At 37.3% G+C, this 20,416-nt stretch overlaps 1 protein-coding gene across 2 annotated transcripts in view; it reads left to right on the top strand.

The window, feature by feature from the left end:
* The first annotated feature begins 1,313 nt into the window (after positions 1 to 1,313).
* pvalb6 (parvalbumin 6) overlaps positions 1,314 to 20,416 on the top strand; it is a 45,859-nt gene continuing 26,756 nt past the window's right edge. Inside the window, exon 1 of one of the 2 annotated variants that reach the window (XM_067381603.1) lies at positions 1,314 to 1,529. The gene's annotated coding sequence lies outside the window, so the exon portion shown is untranslated. Of the gene's footprint in view, positions 1,530 to 10,905; positions 10,918 to 20,416 lie in introns of those variants that run through there. The other variant, XM_067381605.1, reaches the window with a different exon arrangement.

Genomic DNA, 20,416 nt, shown 5'->3' with positions numbered 1-20,416 from the left:
TGGACCATTCTCTGCACCCCTCCTGGGAGTTTATCACTCGCATTTGCTAGTCATTCTTCCCCACTCAGCAGCTTTTTGTCTTTTTGTGCATGTTCCAGTTTATTAATCCTTGTTTCATCTTTACCTCAAAACATAATTTTCCTTAGGGTTTGTTCAGGGGCTTCTGCATTGTTCTTTCATTTCTCAGAATATTTAATTTTCAGTTGTTCTCATTTAAGTACCAACTTCTCCTCCTAATATTACTTAGGAGACATAAGATTAGACACAAAGAATGTAAAATGAATGTGGACAGTTTAGAATAGATAGTTTAGTCTTGAAAGTATTTGATGAGTGAGGTTTGAGTTCATGCTGAAATCTTTGACTTGATGAACAAGAAGCACAGTTTGAGACATTGTTGAGATCTCTTTTGAAACACTGTAAGAGACATATTTAATGGTTCTTTTGATCAGGAGAAAAAGTTAAAAGGTTTATACAGTAGTTCTTCCAAAAATCATGTTGGGGTTCATACATCTTGGATCGCATCGACTTTACATGTATTGAACATGTATGTTCATTTTGACATTTTTCAAAATATCAAAACAGGTGTTAATATAAAAAAAAAATATCAAAAACTTGGTGACAGGGTGAGTATGACAGAATTTACATTTTTGGGTTAACTGACCCTTTAGGTGACTTGCCATAACTTCATTTTTTTTCTCCAGACCGACCTAATCATATCCTGTGTTTAATGAATTTGTTAAAATCTATTTGTTTGTTTGTTCTGTTTTCCTTTAATTAATTCGGTCATTTAGTCATTTATTTGAGTATTTGTTCATTCTGTCATTTCATTCATTCATTGGTTCATTCATTTGCTTGTTCTTTAATTCACTAATTAATTTAGTCAGGTAATTTGTTTATTCGAGTCATTTATTCATGTAATAGGTAATTTGTTCATGAATTCATCCATTTGGTCATTAGATCATTTGTTTATTTGGGTGATGTATTAGTCATTTGCTCGTTCATTCCTTCATTTATAAGCGATTTTGTTCATTCCTTAATTTGGTCATTAGGTCATTTGTTTATTCAGGTCATTTATTAGGTAATTTATTCATTCATTTATTCATTCATTCATTAGGTCATTTATTTATTCATTCATTTGCTCATTTCTGGTCATTTATTTGTTCATTCGGTCATTCATTCATTCATTCACTGATTCTCAGTGCTTTTCTTACGGCATCACACAGTACCTCCTATCCGACTTAAGCCCCTCCTCTCTCTCTGTCTCCCTCTCTCCCTCACTCACTTTCTCTTTCTCTGTCCGTTTATCTTCCTCTTACTCTCTCTCTCCCCTTCATCTCACCTCCAACTAGTCAGTGTTCTGTCTCTCTGTCTCTCTCTTTTTCCCTCTCTGTCTCTCTCTCTCTCTCTCTCTCTCTTTGGTGTGCTCAAGCTCCAGTTTGGTTTGGTGTCTGTCTGTGCGTTGCCGGTCTCGTTCCTCTGCAGACCTGAACCTCCAGCTGAACCCGGGACTCCAGCTCACTCTACAGCAGGTAAGACTCTGGCATGCTTCACTACCACACAGGAAAGAGTTATGGAATAACTAGGAATGGTAAAACAAGGAACTGTTTGATGAGCTGGAGTCAGAAAGGAGAACAATTACCACACATAGCTTAAAAGGAAGTGTGACTGAAAGTACAGTGATAACAGGAAGAAATGAGTAAATGATCAAGTATGAGGAAGATTAAAATGGTTAGAGGATGCAGAAAGAGAGGGAGAGGTGGTCATCTCCTATCAAAGTCAGAGTGGCTGCAACATCATCTTCATGTAATATCCCATTCACAAACCACAGCTGAGCTCTGTCAGCCCTCCGCACAGAGTGTGTGTGTGTGATGGAGGGAAAGAGAGCTTGTACAGCATTACTGAAAATGTAATAGATCACATCTACAGAAAATGGGACTGTAAAATGAGAAAAGCCTGGCAGAGAGATTTAGGAAGACACAAACAGATGAACTTGATGAATCGTTCATTAAAAAGAGATTTAAACCTTAATAGATGAAGGCAATGTGGCAGAACATTTTATCTATCTATCTATCTATCTATCTATCTATCTATCTATCTATCTATCTATCTATCTATCTATCTATCTATCTATCTATCTATCTATCTATCTATCTATCTATCTATCTATCTATCTATCTATCTATCTATCGTCTCTTTTTCCAATTTATCTATCCATCTGTCTGTCTTTCTGTTATTTTGTCTGTCTATTATTCAGCCCATTTTACCTATCCATCTGTCTTTCTCTCAGTCTGTCTGTCTATCTCTGATGTTGGAGTGTTGTTTCTATTCAGTGTGTTTCTTTTAATGTGTATATGATTTCATTCATAAACTCATGCCTATAAATTTACCGAGATAAATGATAATGTGCCAAAAAATATTTATGTAATAATTATATTGTCTACATTAATTGATTTACTTTAGTCACTTTACTAATTGTGCATCTCTTTAATCTCTTTTTCTCTCTCATACCAAGTTAACATTTGCATGCACAAGACTTTCCATTGACGTCTGTTGTTTTATATTGTGCTAACTTCAATAAATCTAAGCCTTTTTATGCCTTTTCTTATAGTCCAGATGTTGCATTTGCACAATCTGGAGGTTGAAGTAGCACAAAAAGAGAGGGAGAGATTCACAAGAATGCCAGAGGATGAGGAGAAGAGCTTGGCTGCGTTAGTGCTGCTCCAGTCCTGGTGCAGTAACGTGTCTTTGGGTTCAAATACTCTCTGATGCTTGCTGTCAGGGTGTGTGGGGACTGCTGGAATGGTGTTAGCGTGTTAGCTGAAAGGATAGCACAGCAAAAAGATTACATCCATTCTGCAGTGATGGCAAAGTGTGTGTGTGTGTGTGTGTGTGTGTGCGTGTGTGAGTGAAAGAGAGAGAGAGAGAAAGATGCATTACTCCTGCAGGCTGCCTGCTCTGGTTAATGAACCAAATCAGTCACACACACACACAGTCTCTTGCACATTTTTGGCTTTTTTGGCCATTTAACTCTTTTGACTAGATTAACCATCCACCTGAGGTTACCAGTTTCTTATTCATTCAGTTACTTTTTTTCCTCTGGTTTCTCTGGTGTGGTTTACTGTTGTCCTGACTTAAAGGCAAAGTGTGTAATTTCAGCCAATAGCGGCACCAAATGTAATAATTCTGTCCCAAAGGAGTCCTTCTGAAACCTGAAATGACAAATAATGGCACTTTTTCGCTGCATGGTAGGGCTCGGTATGGCTTGCTTAAATTGTACCACCTTGGTTGAGGTTCCAAGCATGCTGTACCGATACTAAAATGTGATAAGTAAATGTTGCAGATCACTGATTGGTCAGAGAGAATAGTGGCATCCAAAGAGACAGGCAGAGACACTACCAGTGTCATTGGATTTATGGCACGAGACACCAAACCCGCTAGATTTTAATAGTCAGCAACAGCCACCGCAGTATTTGTTAGCACGTCTATAATCAGTCTATAATCCCACACACTTTGAAGCGTAACTAACTGCAGTGGAAAAGCGAAGTGAGCCGAGCCGTGCTGTGCCAAGCTGAGCTGAGTTGTACCATGCAGTGGAAAAGTGGCATAAGACGCCCTACATCTTTGTGGACATACTGCAAGACTGCTGGCACACACCAGTTGACAGAACCAATGATTGTGTTGAAACAAGTTTTGAGACACTCCCCTTGTCTGCCATTGGTGTGTCAAACTGATAGTCCTGCCCTAAAGATAAACCATTGCTTAAGCAATGTTCAAAGAACCAGTGTTTGGACTTTTGGTGGAATAAATGTATAAATAACTTATACTGTTTTCTTTTGAAACTTGTTCACAAAGCTACTGAGACCAAATTTTACTAAGGAATGGGAAGAAATGAAATGGAAGTGGAAGTGAAAGGGCTGGGTTGACCTTTGCTATGGATGATGTAAACTTATTAACTACTGTATGCCCAGAGTGATTGGCTGATAGGGGAGGGGTCTCTGTCAGTGATTTATTCACAGAAATATTGTAGAATGAGGTATCATGTTGCCATATAAAAAAAATTTAAAAAAAAGGATTTTAAAATAAAAATGTTGTCATATTCAAATAAAGATTTTAAAATGTAGGCTAAGTGTCACTAATTAAACAAGTATATGTTCAGCTAATAGAGATGCATCATAGTCTGAAAACCACGCTCACCGGGGCATACTGAGGCATAAAACGTACCCATTCTTCCTGCTGATGCTTCACGTCTTATCACGTATCCACTTTTGTCTCCTAAAAGGCTTTTACAGTTCGATAGCTTGTAAAAACTTTCTTCTGTTTTTTTTTTAAGCTTGTTTGCTGTACACCTTGTCACATATCACTGTTTAGATATTTTTCTGTTTTTTGTTATAAGTCAGAAATGACAAGGAGGCAGCCTCACGCAATACAAAGTCAATGGAGACGGTTTGTTTGCCCAACCCCCCCCCCCCCCCCCCGTGTGGGCGTGGCCTGAATGCGCTCTGTCTCTGTTGTGAGCGTCCTACATGTCTTCAGCCTCTTACATGTCTGCATCTCAAGAGATTGCAGAATTCACATGACAAATTATGTTTTATTAACAAAGTTCGGGAGGAGCACGTTCAAATGATCTATTTAATCAGCTTGAGAGGAGGCATATATACACAGCCGACTCACCTAGTTACCTTAACCATTTTCTGCATCCCTTCACTACCCTGACTCCTCACTCTCAGCCTAGTTTCTGTTCCCAGGATACGGGGGGGTACTCTAGGTTTGGGCTAAATTCCAAGCTCAGAGCCTCCCCTCGGACAGCACACCAACTACACTTATTTTAATCTTATACTCTATTTGATCACTTGTAAGTGTGAACTTGTGAAAACAACTGCCACAGGTACAGGACATTATTTTCTTTTTTAGTTATTTATGTTCAAATATTTATTTTTGGTGTTTGGTGTGCCCTTTTATTATGATAGGACTACGAGCCGGAACCTGAACTCAGGTCACATGAGCTGCCCACAAGGCTATCAGAGCTGACAATAAGATATTATATTTAACTTGACCGCAATGTTTTATTCTCCATCATTCATTGCATATTGCCTTTACATAAATGAACCTTCATGTTATCTTATCGCAGATTAAAATCTATAAATCAAAATATGAATTGCATTTATGATAAAAAGGTTCAGCACCCAAAGCTCTGTCACCTATTGCCTCAATGGTGTTTAGTGTCTTTGGGCAGATTGCTGAGGCGCATTGCCGGCAAAAAACATTTTAGGATTGTTTGTGATTTGGTCTCAGTGACTTAGGAGTCCTCTTAACTACTACGAACTTTTCAGAGACTTAGGAGCTAGTTTTAGTGCTAAAATGCTTTGTGAAATTATGTTAGAGCAAAAAATTTGAGAGTCCAAAATTTAGGACTGACACGGCCATTATTTTTAAGAGTTTCTCCTAAATCGGCAAGTTAGGAGCTACTTTTAGCCTTAAATGTTTTGTGAATATGACTTTGTCAAGTGGAAGAGGAAAGTTTATTTGGACAGACGCTCAACCTCTCGATTTTGACAGAGAAAGCGAGTCTATTTAATGCATACACTTCAGGCAGATCCATAGACCACGATGCAACACGTAAATAATAAATCAGCTCCACTGCGGATTCCAAGTGATCAAGGGCTTAGGGCGTTCCATTTCAACACATTGCAAGGGTTCCTCCAGTTTTGGGCACTCGTGCAACGTAACTCAATGACGTACATCTGAGTGAATGAGATGGAGGGGAGTTAGCGAGGGAAGGGCATAAAAAAATTGGACTTAAATGCAGCCCTGATTTATGCAGATCTTCGCTTGTTTTTGGTTCGGGAGATCCGAAGATCCGAAACAGCACTCCCTACCATAGAACAGTGAAAACATGGATTGCTGTAAAAACTCGGAGCAAGAGTTCCGGAGAATATTTAACATTTGGCAATATAGGAGGTTAAAACAAAAAATTACACACTTTTTGCTGATTCTTTTTTTTTTATTTTTTTTATGCAATGTTTGTCTGACCCATTGTATCTTTTTCGTAGTTAGGGGCCATTAACTGTGTTTGTGTTTGTTCATACAGTTTTGGATGAACAGATAGACATCATTGAATTTGTGTGTGTGTGTAATTGCGTATGTGTGGATGTGAGAGCGGTCGAGATTGGACAGCTGACACTAATTGAGTATTGGCAGACAGAATGCAATGTTGGTGTGTGTGGGACGATGTGTGTATGTTTGAATTTCTTTCCTACGTGGGCAGCTTTTAGATGAAACTCAACAGCCACCTATCTCTTGCGATCTGTTTCTGTCTATCTTTCTCTCTCTCTTTCACACACACATCACTCAGTGAGGCTTTCTGGAGATTAATTAATTAATGCGCAGTACTGTTGTGACAGTCTTGAAATGATAGATTAATTGATTCAAGACTTTGTGAGGTCTGCGTTATTTCAGCCCCGCATTAGTGGCTTGACGTAAAACGATCAAAGCAATTACGGCCGATGTTTCATCAGAACTACTTATGCATACTAATTAAAGCTGTGATGTTGAGGATTTGGTGAAAGTATGCCATTGTTTACACCCATTCAAGGGATAGTTCACCAAAACAATTTAAATTATACCATGATTTACTCACTCTCAAGCAATTCTAGGTGTATTTGACTATCTTCTTTCAGACGAACACAATCAGAGATATATTTAAAAATATCCTTAGTCCTCCAAGGTTTATAATGGTAGTGAGTGGGTGGCCATCCATGATCAAAGTAATACAGCTCAAGTGGGTTAATAAAGGCCTTTTGAAGCAAAGGGATGCGTTTTTGTAAGAAAAATATCCATATTTAAAACTTTTATAAATTCAAATAATTAGCTTCCGGTGGACGACCATACGCATACTGTGCAAGTCGATTTGGGTGGAAGAGTATCCTCGAAATGACGCAACAATGGATACGGAGGTGCAGAGGAGAGAGCAATACAAAACACCGGTCAAGAATTAGAAGTCTAAAATGAGGAATGTCGGAGGATTTCGATATAAGAGAAGAGGAGCTCCATTTGTTTGAAACATGAGAGGCATCTAAGCTTATGATACTCCGACATCCTGTACACATTGCATCAGAGGATTACTCATTTGGCGCAAGTCGACTTGCATAGTATGCGTACGGTCGTCCACTGGAAGCTAGTTATTTGAATTAAAGTTTTAAATTTTGATATTTTTATTACAAAAATCCATCCCTTCACTTCAAAAGGCCTTTATTAACCCTCTGGAGCCGTATGGATTACTTTGATCATGGATGGATGCTTCTTTTTTTTTTAATGGCCCCCCATTCACAACCATTATAAACCACTGAGGACTAAGGATATTTTTAAATATATCTCAGATTGTGTTCGTCTGAAAGAAGATAGTCAAATGGCTTGAGGGTTAGTAAATCATGGGATAATGGGAACATGTCATTCCAAACCCTCATGACTTTTTCTCCCCTTGAACAAAAAAGATCTTCTTGCATATAGTGACAGAATGACTATCATAAAAGTTGCCCATAGGACATTCTTCAAATGGCAAAAATGATCAGTGATAATTCAGCAAGTTTTACTATAATAAATCCATGGTTAATTTTCATAATTCTTCTAGAGTGACAGTAAAGAGTTTTATAATGTTCTATTTTATATAAATGCTCTTTTTTTAGAAATAAAAAAAGAAATTAATGTTCTTTAAAAGGTCAAATACTCCATTAATGTTAGTAACTGCATGCATGCATCTGTATATATGAACCATATTTTCAGCCACAAGTATTGAACAGCTGCACCTATAGAAGACCGTCACAGCTTTCTGCTTCCAGTCACAATCACAAAGCAGGAGACTGATCTTGAGTCATAACTCAATATTTGAGCTGTCAAAGCCCCCTAGATTTCCCACAAATTCAGGTTTAAATTCCTTTTAACCATTTACGCCTGATCACACGCTCATTCAAGGTCAAACGGTCTGATAACTGCCTCTGCTCTTAGCGCTACAGCAGACCACTGCGGTCAGGCCAGATTCTTGGCATATTAAAAGGGTAGGCTGGCAGATATCCTGGTTGGGGGGTAATACACTGGATGGATGGATGGATGGATGGATGGATGGATGGATGGATGGACAGATGGACAATGGGAGGATAGATCTCTCTTTGTTCTTTTTCTCTGGCTCACAGTTACCGCTGATTATTCTGCAATGAACATTTTCTAATTTATTTTATTTCTAAAACTCCTCTTCATGATATGACGGTTATCTTGTTTACACTTGCAACCACAAATGCAACCATTTTCACTGTTCTACTGATCAGTGACAATTCAGAAAGAAAATACGACAGACGCTATGTTGCTATGGTGGTAATGAACACAAAGCATAAAAGGCCCCTTCACACCAAGAACGATAACTATAACGACAACTATATTTGCGTCCACATCGACGAACGATAATGGTCTGTTTATTCTAAGCTCACGCCGCGGTTTTCAAAGGGTGTACAACATTTTGCTGTTCTTGTTGCATTTACATGGCTTAAACCAGCAGATGTCCTCAGCATGATATGTTTCGAGCGAATAGCTAGTGTAATCAATCTAATCTAACAGTGAATTTAGCTGACAAAGTCAGTAGTGCATGGAATAAAAAAAAAAAAAACGCCTAGTCTTTTTCACTGCAACTTCAAAGGAAGCAAGACAATGCTGTTGAAACTAGTGCTGGATGGATACCTGAGGTAATTTTATTTTACACTGTTTGCTAGCCTGGCATAATGATCTCATTGTTAATACTTCTCACCAGTTATTCCGAGGGTATGATCGACTGTTTTCCATATATTCATTTTCTTTAAAGTATCGTTGAAAAGGGTGTATGTACAACAAAACCCTTATAATTGCTTCAGTGGGGGTCCCCATTGCGTTCTGGGGGTAAAATACATGTTTTTGGCAGGGGGTCCCCTGGTAAAATTTGCTTTCCAGAGGCTAAATATCATGTTATTTAGAGTGGCTTTAAACCACAGACATGAAAAACAACCCATGGCAACAGTGTTAAAGTAGCCCAATTCTGCGGGTAAACCGCGGACTTGGCTACACTGACTATATCGTTATCGTTATAGCTGTGGTGTGGAATCTTCTTTTATGTCACATCCACACAAAGCCAGAGCTTTCCCTACCCAATCTTTTTTTCCTCTTCTCTAGTAATATCTGTGTACACATGAAACCACTGAAACTGACTCAAAATGATGTAGCATACATGCCAGATCAGTATGTGGCACTGTAATTCTGCTACAGAGATGCACTAAAATGGAGAATAAGACTTGGAGCATGCGCATAAACATTAGCGCAGTATACAAACTTTAGTAAAGCTTAGAAATAAAGGCTCAGTAGCTTCTGCGGCATGAACATAAGCATGTAGTCCGCTATTGTCTGACTAGGGTCGAGACGTGGGGTGATGATATCATCGTTTCACAAAATATACGGATTGGCTGTACACACGAAAATGCAAGGGTGTCATTTTCAGATTTATCCACTTTGGGACTCGGTTTCAGAAAATAGCGGTTTCAGGCCCCCAAATGCCGGACCCGTCTGGACTAAACGCTGATACAATACAAAATTTTTACGTATACATCTAAATGTGTCCCCGTGTGGACGGGCTCTTATATTTAGAACATTTTTTTTAAAACTATGACTATGACCCATTTTAGTGGCAGCCAAATCACAATTTAAAATCAGTCAGTTATATTTCTGATCACAGTTCTTCTTGTGGATGTGGTGGATTTGTCGCTATTATCAAGAAACAAATCCCACTATCTTGTTTGTGTCCTTGTAAGCGACATTGTGTGGGTGTCAGGAGTGTTTGAAATTAATATGTGTGTGTTTGATGCCAAGCCTTTCCTATGCATGTGTTTGTGTGTTTATCTCATTTGGATTTTATCCATAATGCAAAACACCTGCTAATTATCCACTCAGAATTGCGCCGCATGCTAATGGACAGACACACATTATCACACACACACAGTATCTGGCATTTTCTGAACCAATAAACACGAGAGGTTTTCTTTTAATGAGTAGTTTTATTTGGTTTGGCAGTGCGTGAATGTTCTCTGTAGGAGTTCGGCGTTCAACAAGAACGCATAGAGAGAAGACTGACTCACCTGCACTAATTTATACATCTGTGCCAAAGTCTGAACTTATGCTGTATCTTTTACCCATACATTTGCACAGGTACAAAAAGGGCTGTTTCTTACACAATTCTATCAAATGCACTCAGAAGACTCAGTTATATTATACTTTTACGGTGTTTTTGTTTTCTGAAATCTCTTCTTATTGCAGACTTTGGTATCTTGGTAAAGCTGAGCCAAATGTGTGTGACTGATCTATTCTAAGCTCTTTGTACCATTTAAAGGTGAGTATTTTTTTTTACCTTGGCTTGTGGTTCGGCAGGGGAAAAGTCTAACTCTAACTTTAGACTGACACTAAGGTCACTGTGTCACACCAGGAGTTACACCTTCAATTAACCAATCCCTGACCTCGTAAATGAGGTCAGCACTGTGGCGGAGGTCCGCTGGGAGAGCAGTCTAAAACTGACTCACTCAGTCTTATCCTGTTACTCTCACTGTTCTTTCTTTAGCTTTCTGGATGATGTTGAATACACGCTGTAATATGCCCTATATTTCCACATAGAGCTTTAGAAGCAGCTGATCTGTATATAGATGTATATATTTAATCCTGTGATGGCAAAGCTAAATTGTAATATAATATTCAAACAGAACAGCATTTATTAGAAATAAAAATATTTTACTGTCTTTTACTGTCATCTTTGAATTTAATGTGTCCTTGCTGAATTTATGCAGCACATGCATGCTTATTTTCTTTCTGTCTTTTTTGCAGAGGTCAATTGTTCATTCAGTCAGCAGAAAAGGAGAGGTAGAGTGCGTTCCTTTGCTTTTCACTGAATAGCGGTTTTCTGTTACAGTATCTTTGCTTTGTCATCTCAGAAATCTGCCTGATCTCAAGAGACACTCACACCTAAAGGGCAAAATAATAGAAGTCATAACAGTCGATATGAACTCGCAACTTCAATCTGATGGCTAGTAGGATTTCATGTCTTTGCCCTGTGGGGAGTAGAAAAGTCCTTTTGTCTGATAGAGTTCCCGAGGTTAAGGATACTGCCTCAGAGTCTGTATTAACTGTGATTTGGTCCCCCGCTGAATCAAGATTAGTTTTGATTTGTCCTTGGAGATATAATTAGCCTTATTATCCTGTAGTGTGACCCCTTCCACTCTCAGTGAACCAATGGCAATGATTCACATGCACCAAGGGACAAATTAATTTGGTTCTTTTCTAGCTGAATCAAAGCCAAGGATAGTTTAAAAGGATAGTTCAAGCAAAAATCAAAATCCCGCCATCATTTACTCCCCCTCACGTTCTTCCAAACCTGTGTGACTTTCTTTTTTCTTTTTGGGTGAATTATCCCTTTAAAACTCTGTTGGGTAATTCATATTTATGACCGCTAATCTGAATATTTGGAGCACATGAACAATCTGATATTAGTCACATTATGGCCATATTCTCTCACATATAAGCAAATAATGACTTCAGTGCTCTTGGCGCCACTTAGAAACCAAGAACCAATCTGAATCATCATCATATGGGCCAAACCAATCAAATCAAACAATCCTAAGGGTGCACTGCAGTTCTGAAGGTCGTTTTGCCCCCTGCAAAACAGACAAGGCACAAACATGTACTGTAACACTGGTACCGCTCGAAGCCGGTGAATTATGGTATAGCCCAGGAGATAGCAATGGTCACAGTGTGGAATGAAGTGACTTAATTAGGCCGAGCAGTGCTTTAATACCCACAGGGCTCTGGACAATTACAGTAAGAGGCCATTATTACAGTATTACTCTGCGTGTGTGTGTGTGTGTGTGTGTGTGTGTGTGTGTGTGTGTGTGTGTGTGTGTGTGTGTGTGTGTGTGTGTGTGTGTAACTGCATATATAGCTCAGTACTTTCATTTATGTCCTGTACGACCATGAGATGTAAGACCTCTCTCTCTCTTTCATTTTGCTGTTCTCTATGAATGCACTGTTTTTGCCTCGGGCTCAGGCTGGTCACTAGAGTGTAAAGTAACTGTATGAGTGTGTGTGTTTGTGTAGATTAATGTCACAATATCTGAACTACTGTAAGAAGCAGAGTGCTCTACTGCCCTTGATACTGATACAGGACCTCTCTTTCTGTCTCTCCGTGTCCGTCTTAGCTGTAGACATGCCGGGGACAATGAATCTGTCGTGGTTAAATACATGAACAGCGTGTATATGCACAGGTGTTCATCTTCAGAAAACAACATGACTATACCAACACTTTGCAGAAAGCTCTCGGAGTGCCTGCCACTTATAAAATACTATGATTGATTACATATTGTTTATTGAAAGTATCGTAAAAGTGGTGCATAACACTTTGAGCTACAGTCATATGATAGATTTATTTGATGTGTTCTTGAGAGAAGTAGCAATGTTTGATTCATTCTTTAGGGTCAAATCTTTTTGATTTACAAAACCTGTCAGAATGATTCATTCACAAATTGGACTCAGTCGTTTCTCATTTTCAACTCACTGACTCGATCTAGTCACAGCAATGTCTGGTTTGTGAATTATTCACTCTTTGAGTGTTTTCAGTTTTGATTCACAAAACCTGTCTGAATGATTTGTTTGCAAATAGGACTGATTCAGTTCTCAACTCGATGATCCAGTCACAGTCCATTTTGTGAAGAAGCATTCTTTTGAGTCACTTCTTTTTATGATCGGGTTGATTCACAAAACTTGCCTGAATGATTTGTTCACAAATCCGACAGCAGCGGTTCTCAATTTCAACTCACTGACTCAATGATCTAGTTACAGTAATGTCCGAATGAATCATTCTTTAGTTTAGAATCTGGTTCATTCGCAAAACCTGTCTGAATGATTCGTTCACTTGTCATACTGAATCAGTTCTCAATTTCAACTCACTGGCTAAATAATTTGGTCATATTAGGTAGCGGCTCACTGAAGGGGAAGATTATCAGTGAATAAAATTAATTTTGCTCTGTTCATCACACAACACTGTTATATGACTTCAGAGGACTTGGAAGATCAAGCACAAGTTGAATGGATGACTTTTATGGTGCATTTGCATGGTTTTTATATCTTGACTTATTTAACTTCAGTCCATATTTATTGTACTTTCATAGAAAATAGTGACCAACACTTTATCATTTCACCTTTTGTGTTCATTTTTTGCAATATTTTTTCAGAAATGTTTTAGATGATTCATTCCATTCCAGAGTTTTTCTCTCAAAATCAGAACTGAATTTCATCTTAGGCTAATAATTATGTGTCCTTTTAACTAATTTTAACATGTTGACTTCATTACTGCTGAATTGTTGTGTGTTCATGTTGATGTGTGTCTTACACTGAAGATTTGCTGACTGCAGAGGGACTCTTCAACTAATTCTATTTTCAAGGATTCTTAAACAGCAACAACAATACCCTCTAGCGCGCACACACACACGCACACACACACACACACACACACACACACACACACTTACACACACATTGCACCAGGCATGAGGAGAATACTAATTTCATGTTGGTCCTCTTTTTTCACGCTATAAGCTGTGGACATGACAAGAATGGAAATAGAGGGGAAAAGAGAGAGTGAGCAAGCTGCCTGCTGGGTTGCGGAGAAACGAAGTGGTAGAGGAAGAATAGAGGACTAGAGAAAAGGAATGAATGAATGTGAATGGAGGTGAGGAGTGTGTGAATGAAAAAAAAATGAATAGATGAACAGTTTAAGATCGCACTAAAGGGGTGAATTAGCATTGGAAATTAGTTTGAAATGAATGTGATGTTTCAATGAATGATTTGTTGTACAAACAAGTCACACCTGGTTTTAAAGTGGGATGGTTGAATGATAGTTTTCCCTTTAAACCAGTTCAGTCCTGTTGTGGTGTAGACGGGTCAAGTTCTGAATCAGTTTGTTCAGTTCATTGTGGTGAAGTGGCACAATTTCACAATGAGGACTAAAACGGCTGTGAGATGAAGTTCTTCACAAATTGGTAAAGGAAAAATTCACCCAAAAATGAAAATGTTGTAATTTATTTAACTCGCATGTTGTTCCAAACCTACGGAAGAGGATTAGGGCCAAGCAATAATAAAAAAATAAAACCATCTTGAGATTAAAGTTGTTAAATTTCGAGAAAAAAGTCGAGATAAAATGTTGAGAATAAACTCGTTAAATTTCGAGAAAGAAGTCGACATAAAATGTTGAGAATAAACAAAAAAAGTCGTTAAATTACGAGAACAAGTCGTAATTTAATGACTTTATTCTCATAATTGAACAAATTTGTTCTCGTAATTTAACAACTTTTTTTCTTGTGATTTAATGACTTTATTCTCAACATTTTATCTCAACTTTTTTCTCGAAATTTAACGATATTTTTCTCATAATTTAACGAATTTGTTCTCGTAATTTAATGACTTTTTTCTTGTAATTTAATGACTTTATTCTCAACATTTTATCTCGACTTTTTTTCTCAAAATTTAACGAGTTTTTTCTCGAAATTTAACAACTTTGGCCTTAATCCTCTTCCGTACAAACCTGTGCGATTTTCTTCTGTTGAACACAAATAATCTTTTTAATCTCTGTTTTTGTTCATACACTGAAAGTCAATGGGGTTTATTATTGTTTTAAATTCAACGTTCTAGGAATAATCAACTAAATGATCCTATTATCATGCAAAATTATGTTTGTTTGTTTTTTAAATTTCATAAGTTTACTTTTGACCCTGGTTCTAACAGTCATTGGGTGTTGGCAGTAATTATTTGCCACAGGCAAAGGCAACACTTCAATCATGCTTTTAATAATGAGAGTTATGTGTGTACATTTATTGATCTCAAGTGCTGAAAGAAACACAAATCCCCCTCTTAATGAGCAGAAAGCCAAGAGATGTTCTTAATTGCCAATTATTTACTGTTATTGCTGTAATTAAAAGGGCTGAGTGTCTTTGTCAGCACAGATAATCTAAATAATCTCAGAAGTCGCTCCTGTTCTCAATAAAATACCAAAGTGTCAAAGTCAATAGATAAAAGTGGACACAAAAACCCATTATGTAAAAATGTAAATGAATCTGATGTTTCAAAACACACTATTCTCTGTAGAGCCAAAACTCTGAGGGATCCCATAATAACTTTGGCAGCAAACCCAGAATCAGTTTTGCAAGGAATTGACATTTGTCACACTATCAAACTATCAGCTATCAGCCTGCAACCAGAGCCTGTTTTTCGAGAGTCACTTCAATCAAATCATCATTAAACATCTGCACGGGAGTCATGCTGTAAATTGAAGATCATTTTCTCCACCATTTAATCACACTGAATCTTTGGACTGATATTACAGCTGTACAAAAGTGATTAGCTCACATTCAGACAGCCACAGCAGCTGGTACAAACACATTAACGGTAAATTTATGTTTGCGTGTTCCTCTTGACTTCCTTGTAGTTTGTAATTAAATTTGTTAATTTAGTTGTTTATTGCTTTCTTTCTATTATGAATGTGATTATGAGTAGCATATGTCGTAGCCCTTTCAAAATGTACAAGTTTCTGCATTATTCCTACAGTTCTTCTTACAACTGTAAAATATTATTATATTATATTATATTATGTAAATAAAAATGCTATAATTAATGATATGATATAATTTTTCTAATAAAAATTAATGTAGTTTAAAACTTAATGGGTTAATTCAACCAAAAAAAGTCATTATTTACTCACCCTCATGTCATTCCATACCCATAAGACTTTCATTCATCTTCAAAACAAAAATGAAGATATTTTAAATGAAATCTGAAAGATTTTTGTCCCTCCATTGACAGTCTATGCAACTACCAGTTTGTCGCTTCAAAAGTTCAAAAAGAGACCGTAAAGCTAATCCATATGAATCGAGCGGTTTAGTCCAAATTTTCTGAAGAGGCACAATTGACTACGACTATACGATGAACAGCTTTAATTTAGGCTTTAATTCATATATAAACATTCATCAACTCACACATCAGTTGTGTAAACGGAAGCTCAAGCATGTTCGCTTGACGTGCGAGAACCAATGAGGTTCATTCTCGTGTTACGCAGCACGTTTGAACTTCCACAAGAACCAATGAGATTTGTTTTTGCATGTCAAGCAAGTACAGTTGAGCTTCTGTTTATGTTCACTGATCAATGTTTAATGTGAACAAAAGCCTAAATTCAATCTGTTCATTATATAAATCGAGCCTCTTCAGAAAATTTGGACTAAACGGCTCGATTCAAATGGGTTATTTTTACGATCTCTTAATTAACTTTTTGAAGCGACAAAGTGGTAGTTGTGTGGACTGTCAATCGAGAGACAAAAATAGCTCAAATTTCATAAAAAATATCTTAATTTGTGTTTCGAAGATGAACAAAAGTCTTAAGGTTTGGAGCGACAGGAGGGTGAGTGAATGATGACAAGTTTTTAAATTTTGGGCAAACTATCCCATTATTTTTTAAATTATTTCTGATTAGTAACTAACTGTAGTTGTACTGCTATAGATTTATCTTTTATAGCTCAGGAAATTCATTTAAGTATCATTTAAGTATTTTGGGGAGAAAAATCTAAGACAAATCGTCCCCTTGGAATTATAAGGTTCTGCATTCTGAGCAGTTTTGAGATGTTGAGCTTCAAAGTTTTTGCATTCCATTCAACTTTGTAAATAGAACCTTTTTGTTTTCTAAATGTACACAACATAAAAAAAAAAAACATCACATAATGTAAATAAGTTGTCACAGAATAAGTATATGTGAATAACTCAATTTTGACAAAAATGTCAGATAGAACCTTATAATTTCAAGGGGACAAAATGTTGACCAATTAATGTGGATAGGGTAACTCTGATCGTATAGCATAATTTGATGAGAAATGTTTGAGTTCATAATGAGATCTCTGACTTTTGATTACAAACTTCCTATCTGAGCACATAGTGAGACTGTGTTGAGATTTCTAATAAAACCCAGAAGACTTTTTCTCAGTAAAAATTCTGAGAAGCAAGAGACTTAAGCTAAAGTCTCAATTTGATCTCCATTTAATCTTACTGATGTCTTTGAGAAATAAATGAGATAATAAAGAGTTTTTTCTCCTGTGGGTTCTGTATATATAGCTAATTTCATAAATTGCTTTACATTGCTAGATTTGACAGAGAAGGAACACTTCTCAGAGAACTGAGGCCAGTGACGGTACACTAAAATCTCTCAGCATGCACTCTGGCAGCAACCCTCAACCTGTCCCTGGTGTCTGATCTCAGACCAGTTTATTCTGCCTTGCTGCTTGCCTTCACAACAAGCAGACTAGAGAACTTTTAGTCATTTTTTTCTCCTCTTCTCCATTCCTCCAGACCTCACTGCCATTCTTCATTAATCTTTCCATTTTTTCCTTTTGCTTTTCCATTGGCTCTTGCTCTTTTCTTCACTTCTCCTCTGCTGTTCTCAAGACTGCCTATATTCATTACTTCAGCTGCCTCTGTTTTTCTCTGCAGCTAATGGAATAGTGTGATTGTCAGTAGTGTGAGCTGAAGTGACTGAACACAGTGTTGTTGGCGTTTTAGTAGGTGTATTTGAGGCCTTGAATGAAGATTTTATCAGAAGTTTAAGGGTTCTTTAAGACGAATATGCCTTGTATGTCTGTTTTGATGCTGAAATCTCTATCTGTCCTTACCTGTATCTCTCTCTCACTTGCATTGTCTGTATCTGTAATTCACTTTGCAACTACACTCTTAAACCAATAAAATCATTAACACAGCAGTTGGTTAAAAAGAACTGCAATAATAGCGCTGAAAAGGTGAAGTTGCCAGTATTTTTTGCAGATGCCATATTTAATATTGGAGATTTTTGTATTTACCAGTATTGGTCAATATTGGATATGTAGTTGTGCACGATTCTTCTATTTTTACATTTAGATTTTCTTTGTTGTCATCTAACATTCACGTAAAGTTAATCTTTAAAATCTTTAAACTTCAGCAAATCTTAATAATAAATATAAATTTTGCATGCTGTAGGCCTACATTATAATGTTGTAATTCACTAATTGATTTTAGCTTTTACTGTTTTTTTTTTTAATTATTATTTTGACAAAAATGTGGCCATAACATGAAAATAATTAGCAGTTTATGAATAATATTTAATATTGGTGCATCCCTAATTCAGACATTTTTAAATGTCCAAATATTTTTTCACTCTCTGTATGTGTGCTGCAAGGCGTTGCTCCTCAACTTGAAGTGTTTTTGACCCACCTAATGCAACTTATAATATCACCAAAGGTCAAATTATTGATCTTTCAACTCAAACACATTTGCACACACACACATAAGATGATGGTCAGGTTACAAACGCGTTTTTGAAGAGCGATCTTCAATGCACCAGGTCTAGTTCTAGTTTTGAACTTCTGAATCCAGCAACTCAAAGGTCAGTGTCACAGAAGAGTGCCTGTGTGAGTGGAAGTCTGATACTTTAAAGCTCTCCAGGTTACGAGGTCACAAATATTTTTTATCAATACTAAAATTATTAGTAGAATATCATTTTTGATTTGTCTCTCACCCTCAGCTTGTATAAATGAACAAGAGAGGAATTTTGTTATGTTTTGGGCTGCAGTAAAAGTTTCAATTTACGATATTGCTGTAAAGTTGGCGAAATCGTTGTTGTGATCATCCATTTGAGACTGGACTATGGTGGAGGGAAATTTTGGTTATTTGTTGTGAAAAGCAGTTCTTAATGTGAAGCATGAATAGATAGACAAGCATACATGGACAGATGAAAGCTTAAATGGAATGTGTGTGGATGGCAGACGGGATGGGTCGGGATGCGTGAGCTAGTTGGAGGACCATATTGCCCTGAGGCAGTGATGCATTGTGGGAATCCTGCAGCATGCAATGAGACTCATGCAAGACTGAGCATGTGAAGGAGGAAACTGGTAAAGCTATCACTCCTGTTGGTGCACTGGGCACGTGTATCTGCGCACGCACACACAGACACACACACACAGACACACATACACACACACACTTTCATTTACCTTATTTCCTTTTTGTCTTTGGATTCTTTAAGACTTTGTCTTTTGCCTTCATCTCAGGGGGGCAAGGTTTGGCTGGCTAGCCCAGTCCAGTTAGCCTCTGCAAAAAGTAAAATGCAAAAAGCGGCTATTTAAAATTTATTGTTTTTGTTATTTTTTTCACAAAGAACATACATCACAAATATATTTTTAAGGCTTTTAAAAGTGTGAAATGGACTAATATTTGAATTAAACATCAAATAAAATGACAGGGATCAAAAGTAGTGAAGTAGATGCCATGTTTGGAAACCATCTCAGAGAAATTACTTTGTGAAGAAAGCTGCTGACCGAATGAACCACATTTATAGTCTACCAGAGTACACCAATTACATACTACATGTTAAAAAAATTTTTACTTCTTTTTAATCCGACATTAAAGTTACAATATGTAATATTTTTATATTAAAATATCCAAAAAACACTTGCACAGTGTTATATATTTCGTTCAGTTGTGTACTTACATTATCCTAAATGTTTCCAAGAATTTGTAAATTCAGAGAAATTCACAATTTTAAATAGCGCCCGTCCCTCCCTTGTCACTTGTCGCCTGTCAATGACGTAATATCAGCGTTATCCCTGGTTTCTGCTTGTGCTGCACAGTAACCATGGCAACAGACGTGGACAGCATAACGTCTAGCAGCACGCTGTTGTAGTTTCATTCAGACATTATGGACCATGACAAGCAAATTTTGGGACAAAAGGAGAAATAAAACGAGGATCAATTTTGGTGTGGCGTTTTCGAGATGGCGAGAGCTTTGCGACAATCTTCGACTTGACAATCTTCGAGTCGCCACTCTTGCACTTTAATAGACAGGTGAGCAAATGTGCATAAGACGAATCAATGTCATATAGCTAACATTATAACACAATGAAATGTTAAAGTAAGTACGATATTCTAATATTGATCTAGCTTACTGCTAGTCTCATACAGACAAACTAACACATAGAATAACATTATAACTTTCAACACACTCAAATGCAGTTTAGTGTGATAGTGTAATGTTAGACCAAGTGAAACAGCGCTGCGTTACCTCACAAGTTTAATTTGTCTAATAAACTGACCTGTGAGTAGTATTTCAGCACTTGCAAGTAGTTCGGTAGAATGAAATGTCCTCATTTCTTTAACGTATATCCTCTGGGACTCGCGTGTGGCACTGATATGTCTCATTAGCAACCACGCCCGTGATTCTCGGCCACGCCCTGCTTCATATACCACAGTCATGTTAAAAACATTAAAGCAGTCACTCATCCATAAACATTATTTCCCCATAAAC

This window comes from Chanodichthys erythropterus, chromosome 3 (genome assembly GCF_024489055.1).
Source record: "Chanodichthys erythropterus isolate Z2021 chromosome 3, ASM2448905v1, whole genome shotgun sequence".
NCBI classification, from domain to species: Eukaryota; Metazoa; Chordata; class Actinopteri; order Cypriniformes; family Xenocyprididae; genus Chanodichthys; species Chanodichthys erythropterus.
This window is presented reverse-complemented; position numbering and strand designations above follow the sequence as displayed.